The sequence below is a fragment of the Delphinus delphis genome, chromosome 8, assembly GCF_949987515.2.
Source record: "Delphinus delphis chromosome 8, mDelDel1.2, whole genome shotgun sequence".
Classification (NCBI taxonomy): Eukaryota; Metazoa; Chordata; class Mammalia; order Artiodactyla; family Delphinidae; genus Delphinus; species Delphinus delphis.
In genome coordinates, this window is record NC_082690.1 from 17067255 (window position 1) to 17080033 (window position 12779).

The window sequence follows — 12779 nt, forward strand, 5'->3', positions numbered from 1 at the left end:
TTAACACCTTTCAAGCTAGAAATGAAAAAGCCACTGAAGCACCTTAGGGTAAGTTACTGTACTTCCTTAACTGGAGAAGCACGACTTGGTACAGGTGACATTGCTATATGCCTGCTGAATGAAGTCAGTAAAATAAATCATGGCAGTGCCCCTTTTTTAATGATATATTAATTCACCAAATTAAAGATTTTGCTGCAAATTTGAAGACTTGGTTAATAACTCATCTGCAGAATTGTAATTTTACTTTACAAATAGACGAATCCACAGACAAGACTAGTCTTGCTATTTTGTTTACATTCATCTAGCATTGGCACCAACTAATCACTGAAGATGATGTCGTGTATGAATTCCTGGCAACAAACACAAGTGATGCTGACCTAATCCAAGATGAATAACTCTTTTGAATCTCATGGTTTATCTGGGAACAATTGTGTTGATACTTGCACTGCTCCTACTTGTATGAAAATTATAGTGGATACAAATATTGGCACCATACACAAATGAAGGCAGTGGCATCAAAATTATACTACTAGTCATTGTATTCTTTAATGCCACACACTTGCAGTTGGGAGTAGGGGGGCACTTTTACTTCAGGATGCCCTTGATGAAGCCATCAAAAGTAATAATCCTCTTAAATTTCAACCCTTAAATACATAACTGTTTAATATTCTGTTTATGAAATGCTACATGCCAAAATACAATGGTTGCCTTGAGGAAAAGCACATGTGAGACTGTTTGAGTTGAAACTTGAACTAGCCTCTTTTTTCATGTAAAATCATTTTTACTTAAAAGAACTGAGAAACTATGGTTATTTGAATTTGAGTACTTAGCAGACACGTTCTTGAAAAATGAACAAATTACTCTTGTTATTTCAAAGAAAACAACTGACAGTGTTTGTTGCCAACAATAACATTTGAGCTTTCAAGTAAAGATCAGAATTTTGGAAAGTCTGCATGGGCCACTGGGAGCTTGAAGGCTTCCCATTACTTAAAGACTATTCTGATGAGATCCACAGTGATATAAACAAATGTGATTCTTCTTTTTTTTTTCTTTTTCTTTTTTGGGCCACACCATGCGGCATGCGGGACTTTAGTTCCCTGACCAGGGATCGAACCTGTACCCCCTGCATTGACAGCAGGGAGTCTTAACCACTGGACCATCAAGGAAGTCCCAACAAATGTGATTCTTTAAACATTGTATAATAAAATGTATCAACACTTGGAAGAGCTGCATAACTCTGAAGCAATATTTTCCTAATTATCAATGCATTGTTTTACCAAATCAATGATGGGGCCCACTTGGAACCCACGAATTGGTATAAAGATTATTTTAAGATGAAAATACTTGTAGACTTCCAGGGTGGTGCAGTGGTTAAGAATCTGCCTGCCAATGCAGGGGACACAGATTCGATCCCTGGTCTGGGAAGATCCCACATGCCACGGAGCAACTAAGCCCGTGCACCACAACTACTGAGCCTGTGCCCTAAAGCCCGTGTGCCACAACTACTGAGCCCACGTGCTGTAACTACTGAAGCCCGCACACTTAGAGCCTGTGCTCCACCACAAGAGAAGCCACCGCAATAAGCCCGCGCACCGCAACGAACAGTAGCCTCCGCTCGCCACAACTAAAGAAAGCCTGCACAGAGCAACAAAGACCCAATGCGGCCAAAAAAATAAAAAATAAAATGAAACAACAACAAAAAGATGAAAACATTTGAGATTCAACAGACACAGGAAAGAAAGCCTTCTCAGAGCTTTCTCTAGCTAACAGCAGCAATTTCTGGGAAATAAGACTGTCCTAAACACCTCTTCAGGGCAGAGCTACTCCCAGAAGAAAGAATGTGAATAAAACCTACCCTCAATCTCTTCTCCAGTGGAATTTTATGGCCCTGAAGGAGACGGAAAAACTATTCATACCTGTACATATAAATATTATCACAAATTTAAACTCCTGCTTGTTCTCCTGAAAACCCATTTATCCTTCCAAAAGTCCAGAAAGTGTCCTTTCTCCCCCACTTTAAGAAGTCATTTGTTCTCCCATAAGCCCCAGATTCTAACTATTCCTTTGAGCTACTCATTGCTGAATTATTTCACTATATGCATGTTGCATGCATAAACTGGGTTTTTTCTCCTTACTCTGTCCTTTGTCAGGTTAATTCACAGGCCTCAGAAATTGAACTTACTAGGATAGAGGGAAAAGGTTTTCCTTCCCTAGCCAACACAGTTAAAAGATCCACTCAAAGTGCAAGTTAAGACAATGAATTTTAATAAAACAGTACAAAATCACTGAAGTGGTTTCAGTTTCCACGATGCAACGAAACTTTAAGAAACTATCATCTGTCAAGTTTTGGAGCACTGTCAAAGAGGAATATTCACAGTTATCTAAAAAGTCTATTAAAATACTCCTTGCTTTTCCAACTGCATACCTGCATATCACTAGATTTTCTTCCTGTACTTTAACCAAAACAACATATTGCAGGAGATTATATGCAGAGGTAGATAGGAGGATTAAGCTTGTTCCATTAAAGAGGCTTACAAAAATGTAAACAATGTCATTCTTCTAACTAAACTGATTTTTTCTTTTTTCGGTTAGGCAAAGATTTCTTGGGACACAAAATGCAGGAACCACAAAAGAAAAAACTGGTAAACTGGACGTCATCAAAATTTAAATTTTTGGAAATAAAAGAAATTCAAATTGGAAAGGAAGGAGTGAAACTGTCACTGTTTGCAGATGACATGATACTATACATAGAAAATCCTAAAGATGCCACCAGAAAGCTACTAGAGCTCATCAATGAATTTGGCAAAGTTGCAGGATACAAACTTAATATATAGAAATCTGTTCCATTTCTATTCACTAACAAGGAAATATCAGAAAGAGAAATTAAGGAAACAATCCCATTTATTACCATCACATCAAAAAGAATAAAATACCTAGGAATAAACCTACCCAAGGAAGCAAAAGACCTGTACTCCAAAAACTATAAGACACTGATGAAAGAAAATGAAGAAAACACAGATAGAAAGATATACCGTGTTCTTGGATTGGAAGAATCAATACTGTTAAAATGACAATACTACCCAAGGCAATCTACAGATTCAATGCAATCTCTATCAAAATACCAAGGGCATTTTTCACAGAACTAGAACAAATAAATTTAAAATTTGTATGGAAACACAAAAGACACTGAATAGCTAAAACAATTTTGAAAAGGAAGGTCAGAGCTGGAGGAATCACGCTTCCTGACTTCAGACTATACTACAAGCCTACAGTAATCAAAACAGTATGGTACTGGCACAAAAACAGACCCATAGATTAATGGAACTGGATAGAGAGCCCAGAAATAAACTCACACACTTATGGTCAATTAATCTATGACAAAGGAGGCAAGAATATACAATAAAGAAAAGACACTCTCATCAATAAGTGGTGCTGGGAAAACTGGACAGCTACATGTAAAAGAATGAAATAAGAACATTCTCTAACACCACATACAAAAACAAACTCAAAATGGGTTAAAGACCTAAATGTAAGACCAGATACTATAAAACTACTAACGCAGGGGTCCCCAACCCCTGGTCTGCGGCCTGCTACTGGTCCATGGCCTGTTAGGAACCGGGCCACACAGCAGGAGGTGAGCAGTGGGTGAGTGAGTGAAGCTTCATCTGCCATTCCCCAATGCTCTCATTACTGCCTGAACCATCCCCCCCACCCCAATGGACAAAATGTCTTCCATGAAACCGGTCCCTGGTACCAGAAAGGTTGGGGACCACTGTCCTAGAGGAAAACACAGGTAGAACACTGTATGACATAAACTGCAGTAATATTTTTTTTTGGATCCATCTACTAAGTAAAGGAAATAAAAGCAAAAATAAACAAACAGGACCTAATTAAATTTAAAAGCTTTTGCATGGCAAAGGAAACCACCAAGAAAATGAAAAGACAACCTACTGAATGGGAGAAAATATGTGAAAAGGATATAACCAATATGGGATTAATATCCAACATACATAAACAGCTCATACAACTCAACATCAAAACAAATAAACAACCCAATTAAAAAATGGGCAACGTGTGCCACAACTACTGAGCTTGTGCTCTAGAGCCCGTGAGCCACAACTACTGAGCCTGCGTGCCACAACTACTGAAGCCCGTGCTCCTAGAGTACATGCTCCGCAACAAAGAGAAGCCACTGCAATGAGAAGCCCATGCACCACAATGAAGAGTAGCCCCCGCTCACCGCAACTAGAGGAAGCCCGCGCACAGCAATGAAGACTCAACACCGCCAAAAATAAATAAATAAATAAATTTATTTTTTTTTAAAAAAAAGGGGCAAAAGAACTGAATAGACATTTTTCCAAAGAGGAAATGCAGATGGCCAAGAGGCACATGAAAGGATGCTCAACATCACTAATCATCAGAGAAATGAAAATCAAAACCATAATGAGATATCACTTCACACCTGTCAGAATGGCTGTCATCAAAAAGAACACAAATAACAAATGTTGGTGAGGATGCAGAGAAAAGGGAACCCTCATACACTGTTGGTGGGAATGCAAGTTGGTGCAGCCAATTTCCATCTGTGGAAAACAGTATGGAAGTTTCTCAAAAAACTAAAAGTAGAACTATCATATGGTCTGGCAATTCCACTCCCGGGTATATATCCAAAGAAAAACAAAAACACTAATTCGAAAAGATACATGTACACCAACGTTCATAGCAGCATTATTTACAATTGCCAAGATATGGAAGCAACCTAAGTGTCCATCAACAGATGAATGAGGGCTTCGCTGGTGGCACAGTGGTTAAGAATCTGCCTGCCAATGCAGGGGACACAGGTTCAAGCCCTGGTCCAGGAAGATCCCACATGCCACAGAGCAACTAAGCCCATGCACACAACTACTGAGCCTGTGCTCTAGAGTCTGTGAGCTACAACTACTGAGCCCGTGAGCCACAACTACTGAGCCTGTGTGCCACAACCACTGAAGCCTGTGTGCCTAGAGCCCATGCTCCACAACAAGAGAAGCCACCACAATGAGAAGCCCGCGCACCGCAACGAAGAGTAGCCCCCGCTCACGGCAACTAGAGAAAGCCTGTGTGCAGCAACAAAGACCCAACGCAGACAAAAATAAATAAATAAATAAATTTTAAAAAATCTTAATTTCAGAAAATATTTTTTAAAAAAACAGATGGGGGCTTCCCTGGTGGCGTAGTGACTGAGAGTCCGCCTGCCGATGCAGGGGACGCGGGTTCATGCCCTGGTCCGGGAGGATCCCACATGCCGCAGAGCGGCTGGGCCCGTGAGCCATGGCTGCTGAGCCTGCGCGTCCGGAGCCTGTGCTCCGCAACGGGAGAGGCCACAACAGTGAGAGGCCCGCGTACCGCAAAACAAACAAACAAACAAACAAAAAAACAGATGAACAAATAAAGAAGATGTGGTATATATTCTATCTATCTATATTCTATATATATATAGAATACTACTCAGCCGTAAAGAAGAATGAAATTTTGCCATCTGCAGCAACACAGATGGACTTGGAGGGCATTATGCTTAATGAAATAAGTCAGACAAAGACAAATACACTGTGTAATATCACTTACATGTGGAATCTAAAAAATACAACTAGTGAATATAGCAAAAAAGGAGTAGACTCACAGATACAGAGAACAAACTAGTGATTGCCAGTAAGGGGAGGGGGGCAATATAAGGATGGGGGAGTGGGAAGTACAAACTATTGGGTGTAAGATAGGCTACAAGGATGTACTGTACTACACGGGGCATAGGGCCAATATTTTGTAATAACTGTAAATGAAGTGTAACCTTTAAAATTGTATAAAAAATAAATTTTTTTAAAAATTAAACTTTTGCATTTCAAAAGACACTGCTACAAAATGCAAAGCAAGTTATATACTGGGAAAAATATTTGCAAAACGCATATCTGATAAAAGGACCTGTATTGACAATACTCAATAAGAAAACATGTTTTTAAATGGGTAAAATATTCAAATAAATACTTCACCAAAAAAGAACAACAAATGGCAGACATGCACATGAAAAGATGTTCAACATCAACAGTCATTAGGAAAATGTTGGAACTTCCCTGGTGGCCCAGTGGTTAAGACTCTGTGCGCCCAACGCAGGTGGCCAGCAAGCTGTAACTAAGAAGCCCGTGAGCTGCAACTAGCGAGCCCATGTGCTGCAACTAAGGAGCTGGCAAGCAGCCACTAAGGAGCCTGCCTGCCAAAACCGAGACTGGGCACAACCAAATCAATGAATTAAAAAAAAAATAGTTGGGGCTTCCCTGGTGGCGTAGTGGTTGAAAGTCCACCTGCTGATGCAGGGGACACGGGTTCGTGCCCCGGTCCGGGAAGATCCCACATGCCACGGAGCAGCTGGGCCCGTGAGCCATGGCCGCTGAACCTGCGCGTCTGGAGCCTGTGCTCGATAACGGGAGAGGCCACAACGGTGAGAGGCCCACGTACCACACACACACAAAAAAAGTTATTAGAAAAGTGCAAATTAAAACCACAATGAGATACTACTAAACGCTTATTAGAATGGCTAAAACTAAAAAGACTGATAACACCAAGTACTGGTGAGGATACAGAGTAACCAGAACACTTATGCATTGCTGGTGGGAATGCCAAATAGTAAAGCAACTTTGGAAAACAGTTTGCCAGTTTCTTATGTTAAGCAAACATATGGTCCAACGATTCCACTCCTAAGTACTTACTCAAGAGAAAAGAAACATGTCCACATAAAGACCTGTACTTGAATATTCAGAGCAGCTTTATTTATAACAGACAAAAAATGGAAACAACTCAAATGTCCATCAACTAGTAAACAAACTTGGTATAATCTTATAAGTAAATGCTACTCAGCAGTAAAGAGGAATTAAATTACTGATACATGCAAAAACACAGATAAACTGCAAAAGCTTTATCTTAAATAATAAACAGACAGAAAAGGCTATATATTCTATGTTCTATTTACATGAAGTTCTAGAAAAGGCAAAAGCTACACTGAGAGAAAGCAGACCAGTGGTTGCCAATGGCTCAGGATAGAGGAGGCAATTGATTCCAAAGAGTCAGGAAGAAGCTTTCTGGAGTAACGGAAATATTTCATACCATGATTGTGGTGGTAGTTATACAACAGTATACATTTGTCAAAATTCATCATTTAAAATGGGTGAATTTTATTGCACCGTGTGGTACCTGCATTCAGCAGTTTATTCTGCTGGGAGTTCAAAGGACAATGCTAATATAAATTCAGTATCTGGCATCATTGTTTTTCTTGGCTTTGTGCATGTTAAACCTGGTATTTTTACTGATACAGTATTCCTATAGTTTCTCATACTGTTCAGTTTGACATACTCTTCAATAGGAACTGATGCTTCTCTTTTTCTAGGGTGTCTAAAATTCAGAACCAGGCTGATCCATCTTGTCTGACCCTAAACATGGTCCTAAAGTAAACTGCTTGAGAAAACTGGATCCCAAAGATTACACGTGGGGAATTTTTGAAGTGTGTCCGTATTTCATTAGAGAGCAAAGAAGCCCAACTGAAAAAATTGTGGCAAGACTGACTGACAATGATAACTGTGGATTGGGCAAAAATTCTTGAAAGGACTCTCTTGAAGAGTATGACCCAAACACTAGGTTATGGAATAACCTAGAGATTAAGGTTAATGCTCTGTAAGTTGAGAACTGGTGTTCTATATAATAGACAAATTGCTTATCAAAGAGTTTTTAAATTTTAAGTAGAAAATATAAAGAGGGCTTTAAAAATTGGTAAGAAAGTGAGTCAACAGTGCCCAAAGGAGAGCCCAGTAACTGTGTCATTGGGAGCTGCTAGGAGAGTGGCCCATGGAGAGGGGCCGATCACCTATGACCCCTTCCTATGACCGATCATCTTCCTATGACCTGGATGCTCTTCTCTCCAGATCCCAGACCTGGCTTCAAGCACCATCCACCTGCCCGAGAACCCTCCCTGGTCTACTCTGTAACTCCTTTAAATTGTGTGCTCAGCTTTCCTTAGTGAGCCTAGCGATGAGAGGAAAAAAATGAATTCTTTTTCTGGGAGAATCTGGGAGACATGGATAATAATAGGCACTAAAAATCTTTATGGAATGGGACACTGAGGACATAACTATAGCAGAAAGGTCAGTGACAGTTGACAAGTGACAAGGAAATACTTAGTTAGGGAAAACGAAATCACTGCCTTCTATACCAAGGCAGGGTTTATCTGCTTCACCTGTTCCTAAATAAGCATGTTAATTCTGGGGGAGGATCATAAGAAATACTTGTAGACAAAAGTTTAAAAACATGTAACAAACCAAGAGTAAAAAGAAGATAAATCTGGGGTGACTTTTCATTTACTGTTAGCAGAGTTAAGACAATGATCACATTTAAGTATTGTGTGGACTAGAAATTTACCCTGGCATCATGCATTGACATTTTTTTGGTCATTTTAACATAGCTTACTTATGTAGAACAATTTTGGCAGTATATCTTCAGTCACAGGTAAGACTGTAGGTGGTGAGATCGTAGACAAGCAGTTACCTAAATTTAGTGTTTACATTTTTGATGTTTTTCACTTATTGGATTTTTATTAATATGCTGAATAGTTTATCTACTTGACCAGTCGTTGCATTAAAAAGTTGCTCTTTGGGGTTTCATTGCCTTGATGTTTGAGTGTAATCTAACATTTTCACAAAGTGTTTATTTTGCATGACCTTAACAAATGTTTTAACCAATTAAAAAAGAAAGCAGGATGTTGTTGACACTGTATGTTGAAATGTTAACATTTTAGTACTTACAGTGTTTATCAGTCTGCAGTATTGTGTAATTAGTAATTATTTCAGGGGCGATACTTTGTTCCTTTTCACGTGAGTAGATGCAGTATAATATCACTGTATACTGTATCACTGTATTCTTTAGATTGAGAAAACAATACAAAAGTTGCATGCTAAAAAAAAAAAAAACCCACTAAGGTGCTTGGCAGTGGGTGGAATCAGAAAATGTGAAATTTCTCAAAAACTTATTGACTTAAATAATTTTGCCTATGTTACACATTAAAAAAAAAAAGAAAAACTTTACCCTTTTTCTTTTCTTTTCTTTTCTTTTTTTCCTTTTTTGGCTGCATCACATGGCATGTGGGATCTTAGTTCCCTGACCAGGGATTGAACCCACGGCCCCTGCAGTGGAAGCATGGAGTCTTAACCACTGGATCACCATGGAAGTCCCCAAACTTTACACTTTTTGTAGGAAAAAAAACGGTGTATTTTACATAAAATATACCTCCTTAAAACTGAATTTAAAACAAGAATTTACAACCTCCCCTTCAAGGCCACTGCCCTAAACCTGCTCCACTTCCTATATTCATCATCTCTGCCATTCCAGCCATCTCACTGTCACTACTCCTCTTCTCCCTCTAACAATCAACAAATCTCAGCAATCCTACCTCAGAATACCCCTCCTTTCTCTTTCGCTGCCACTGAGATCAGGCCCTCATTTTATCTTGTTAAAACTGTCTTCCTGACATAAGTTTATCTGCACTTTAGCACATCTAACGTAATGCAGCCACAGTCGTCCTTCTAAAAATTAAATCTGGAGAGTTTCCACTTCCACTAAGGGCAGAGTTGCTCCTAATAGACCAACCATTTCTGCAGATAAAAAACTATAGATTCGGGCTTCCCTGGTGGCACAGTGGTTGAGAATCTGCCTGCTAATGCAGGGGACACGGGTTTGAGCCCTGGTCTGGGAAGATCCCACATGCCGCGGAGCAACTAGGCCCGTGAGCCACAACTACTGAGCCTGCGCGTCTGGAGCCTGTGCTCCGCAACAAGAGAGGCCACGATAGTGAGAGGCCCACGCACCGCGATGAAGAGGGGCCCCCGCTTGCCGCAACTAGAGAAAGCCCTCGCACAGAAACTAAGACCCAACACAGCCAAAAATAAATAAATTAATTAATTAAAAAAAAAAATCTAGTGGTTTTCAAAGTGTGGTCCTGGACCAGCACCTGGGAATCATAAATTCTTTAAAAAAAAACAAAAACAAAAAACTATAGATTCTACACAAAATGTAAAAAAACACCTATCTAAAGATACTAAAGGGGGCTTCCCTGGTGGCACAGTGGTTGAGAGCCTGTCTGCCGATGCAGGAGACACGGGTTCGTGCCCTGGTCTGGGAAGATCCCACATGCTGCGGAGCGGCTGGGCCAATGAGCCATGGCCACTGAGCCTGTGCGTCCGGAGCCTGTGCCCCGCAACGGGAGAGGCCACAACAGTGAGAGGCCCGTGTACCGCAAAAAAAAAAAAAAAAAAAAAAGATACTAAAGAACAAACAAAAACCAGGAGAAGACCTGACAACTGGAAGAAGTAAATACCACTATTGTTTCCTGTTTTCTTAATGGCTATTCATCTTTCACCTAAGGACAAACCCCAGACAGCTCTGTGCTGATGACTAAAACTGAGATAGAAGCCTTGCAGCCTTACCAGCTCAAGAGCCAAAGGACAAAACTGGGAGCTACCATAACAGCTAGAAAATGAGGGAGAAATCCCCAAAAGATAAAAGCCACAAATGGGGAACCCCCAATTCTGCATATAAATCTATCTAAATCTCTGGATGATCCCTGAACCATGCATGCACAGAAGAGACTCCAAGGAACCCATCTACAGATAAATGAACTCAACAGAGACCACAGCTGCTGCCCACCAAACATGTATGTATGATGTTTAAGCCCAACCAAGGAAATAGCCTGATAAAACAAATTTAAACAAACAAACCACAAGATTTAATGGAGGAATACAACAGAATCCAGAGTCTCTACAATGTATTATTCACAATATTCAGGATTCAACCCTAAATTACCAATGTACAAAGAAACAGGAAAAGCAGGGTCTGCAAACTATGGTCTGTAGATCAAACCCAGACTGCTATCTATTTTTGTAAATGAAGTTTTATTGGAACACAGCCATGCTCATTTTGCTTGCTTACTGTCTATGGCTGCTTTCATGCTACAACAGCAGAGCTGAGTAGCTGTGACAGGTGGTCTGCAAAGCCTCAAGTATTTACTATATGGCAGTTAATCCCTTCCCTCTACCCTGAGCCACTGGCAACTGATCTGCTTTCTCTCACTATAGTTTTGTCTCTTCTAGAACTTCACGTAAATAGAATCATACAGTGCATACCTTTTGCGTCTAGTTTCTTATTTAGAATAATGCTTTTGATTCTGACTCCTGGTCAAGAAAAAAGGCAATCAATAGAAAGGACTCCAAGGAGACCAAGATGTTGGAATTAGCAGGTAAAGATTTAAGGCATCTATTTTAACTATGCAAAAGAACATAAAGGAAAAAATATGCTCACAAGGAGTGAACATATAAGAACTCTTCACGGAGAAATAGAAACTATAAAAAAGACTAAACTGAAATGAAAGAACTGAAAAATACAATACTGGAAATATAAAATTCAATGCATGGGCTTAATAGACTGGAAATGATATAATAAAAAGTAAACTTGAAGACACATCAAGAGAAATTATCCAATATGCTGAACAGAGTAAAAAAGAATTGGAGGGCTTCCTGGTGGCACAGTGGTTAAGAATCCGCCTGCCAATGCAGGGGACACAGGTTCAAGCCCTGGTCCGGGAAGATCCACATGCCACAGGGCAACTAAGCCCGTGTGCCACAACTACTGAGCCTGCACTCTAGAGCCTGCAAGCCACAACTACTGAGCCCACGCGCCTACAGCCTATGCTCAACAAGAGAAGCCACTGCAATGAGAAGGCCGCGCACCGCAATGAAGAGTAGCCCCCACTCGCCGCAACTAGAGAAAGCCTGTGCCCAGCAACGAAGACCCAACGCAGTCAAAAATAAATATTAAAAAAAAAGAATTGGAAAGAAATGAAAGAGCCCCCATGAGCTATAGGACAATATCAAAAGTTCTAACACATGTGAAAGTGGAGTCCCAGAAGGAAAGGAGGGAATGGGACAGGAAAAATATTTGAAAATTATGTCAAAATTTCACAAATTTGGTGAAATACATAACTTTACAGAATAAGCAGCTGAGAAAACCCCAAACAGGTAAAACAGGAAGAAAGCCACACCTGGGAAAATCAAAGTCAAACTGCTGAAAACCAAGGATAGAAAACATTGAAAGAAACCATAGGGAAAAAATGACACAATACACAGAGAGAAACAACTGTCACTGACTTCTCATCAGAAACAATAGGAGACAGTTTATATTAGAAGAACACCTTCAACTGAGTAAACAAATTGTTGGATATTCACACAATGGACAACTACTCAGCATTAAAAAGGAATGAACATCGATATCTATTTTAAAAATTGATTCAATAATTAATAATCTTCCAAAACAGAAAATACCAGGCCCAGATGGGTTCACTAGTGAATTCTACCACACATTTAAGGAAGAAATTATACCAATTCTCTACAATCTTTTAGAAGACAGAAGCAGAGGAAATACTTCCTAATTCAGTCTATGAGGCCAGCACTTACCCTAGTACCATAACCAGACAAAAATAAAAGAAGAAAAAGCTACAGACCAATATCTTTCATGAACACAGATGCAAAAATCCTTCACAAAATATTAGCGAATCAATACAAAAAAGTATAAAAAGAATCATGACCAAGTGGGATTTACCCCAGGTATGCAAGGCTAGTTCAACATTCAAAAATCAATTAATATTATCCATCACATCAAAAGACTAAAAAAGAAAAATCAAATGATCATGTCAACAGATGCAGAAAAAGCATTTGACA

The 12779-nt window shown here is 39.7% G+C and overlaps 1 protein-coding gene and 1 non-coding gene across 7 annotated transcripts in view; one reads left to right on the forward strand and one right to left on the reverse strand.

Annotated features, from left to right (window-relative positions):
- The window catches only part of RNF214 (ring finger protein 214), a 50721-nt gene that overhangs the window by 11529 nt on the left and 26413 nt on the right, over window positions 1-12779 (reverse strand). The gene's annotated exons all lie outside the window — the stretch shown is intronic.
- Window positions 7201-7338, forward strand: LOC132430372 (small nucleolar RNA SNORA8). The gene has a single exon (XR_009520467.1). It is a non-coding gene; the product is annotated as a small nucleolar RNA SNORA8 (small nucleolar RNA).